General features: G+C 49.5%; 1 pseudogene; it reads left to right on the top strand.

The window, feature by feature from the left end:
* The first annotated feature begins 522 nt into the window (after nucleotides 1-522).
* LOC110287685 (dnaJ homolog subfamily C member 30, mitochondrial-like) lies at nucleotides 523-1,184 on the top strand (annotated as a pseudogene).
* Nucleotides 1,185-2,007: the final 823 nt, after the last annotated feature.

Raw genomic sequence — 2,007 nt, forward strand, 5'->3', positions numbered from 1 at the left:
AACCCTATAGGTGGAACAAAAATATGAACTAACCAGTACCCACAGAGCTTATATCTATAGCTGCATATGTAACAGAAGATAGCCTAGTCGGCCATCAGTGAGAAGAGAGGCCCCTTGGTATTGCAAACATTATGTGCCCCAGTACAAGGGAATGCCAGGGCCAAAAAACAGGAGTGGGTGGGTAGGGGAGCAAGGTGGGGGGAGGGTATAGGGAAATTTCTGGATAGCATTTGAAATGTATATAAAGAAAATATCTAATAAAAAAATCCAATTACTCCCTTGAGATAGGGCCTCTTACAGGATTTGGAGCTAAGTCACAGCTAGTCAGATCCTATCTCTACTCCAACAACACTGGGATTACAGATGTACCCTTGACCAAGGCCAACCTCTGCTTTTTGTGTGGGTTCCAGGCCCTCATTCTTCCTTTGCAAGTGTTCTTACCCTTCAGACAGTTTTGCTGTTCAATCACTGTTTAACACCAGATGCCTATATAACAGCTTAAAAATAACTAGTTCCCACAACATGGCGGCCGCGGGCTGCCTGGGGTGGACCCTGTCACCGCTATGGAGATGGTGGCAGGTCCGAGGGTTGCCTCCGAGTTCCGCCACAGGTTTGTGCTCCCGAGGGTGGACTTACTCCCGCACCGCCCTCTATGAGCTGCTGGGCGTCCCCTCCACGGCCACACAGGCACAGATCAAAGCAGCATACTACCAGCAGAGCTTCCTCTACCATCCGGATCGCAACCCCTGGAGCACAGAGGCCGCCGAGCACTTCACGCGCCTCTCCGAAGCTTACCTGGTCTTGGGCAGCACCATCCTTCTCTGGCGCAAGTATGACCAAGGTTTGCTCAGCGACCAGGACCTGCTCGGACCTGGCATCAAGCCCTCTAAGATGCCCGCAGCCGATCCCGCTCCTCCTCGCCCTCCTCCCTACACCCCTCCGGCTCCCGGAGGCTCTAGGCTTCTCCAGGCGATGGTCACACTGTGTTCGACTTTGAGGCCTTCTACCAGGCGCACTACGGAGAGCAGCTAGAGAGAGAATGGCATCTGTGCGCCCTGAGGGAAGCCCTTCACAAAAAGCAGGAGAACCAGGCCAACAAGTGGCCCCGCTGGGACGATACACGAGATGCCACTTTCTTTGTCATCCTTTTCCTTATCTTCATCTTTGTTGGCTTTCTTATTTAAGGAGAAAAGGAGGGGAAGGGATCCAGTCCAAGCAACCTTCCTTTCTAGACCTTTGAACCATTGGTCTGCGATTGAATTGACTTCCTCTAGTGGTGTTCTCTTGACCCTCCTGACACCCTCCAGCCTGGCCAGTGATCAACAAATCCCTCTCCTTTGGTCTAGAAAAAGACATTTTTCAGTGGCCAAGAAAGAGGCCCCCGGATAAAGATTCCTGTGAAGACCAGAAATGTAAGTGCTTTCCAGAGTCCCCTGGGTGCCTGTCCATTTCTAGAAGTTACTTTCAGTTGCCAACTCCCAGAACACTTCCTACGGTTTTAACCAGAAGCCCTGGGCAAAATTTGCCCTGTCCCCTGCCACATGTCTGTATAACAGGTGGTGTTTCCTGCTGAACTGTGCAATATGACCGGTTGTCCGATGCCAAAAAGATTTCATTCTAGGGGGAATAAAAAAGAATAACTAGTTCATACTGTTAAGCTGAACTACTGATACATTCAAAATTCTTGTCCCATGACCCAGTTACCTGAGCAAGTTCAGATGTAAAGGACAGTACAAATGTTTCCCCTGGAGAGTTCCAGAGGGTGTTTCATATCCCATTTCACTCAATTTCGCTTAATTTCAATCTTCCCATTTTTTCTTTATGTGTGTGTGTGTGTATTTTATGTGAGTTTGGGCCACATGTTTGTGGTGCTTACAGAAGCCAGGGGAGGGGTTAAAGCCCTTGAACTTGCAGTAACAGGACATTGTGAGCTACCTGATGTGGGTGCTGGGATCTGAACTTGGGGTATCTGGAAGAGCAGCAAGGACTTTTAACCACTAAGGTATC

This window comes from Mus caroli, unplaced genomic scaffold (assembly GCF_978045245.1).
Source record: "Mus caroli unplaced genomic scaffold, Mus_caroli_1 scaffold_5, whole genome shotgun sequence".
NCBI lineage: Eukaryota > Metazoa > Chordata > Mammalia > Rodentia > Muridae > Mus > Mus caroli.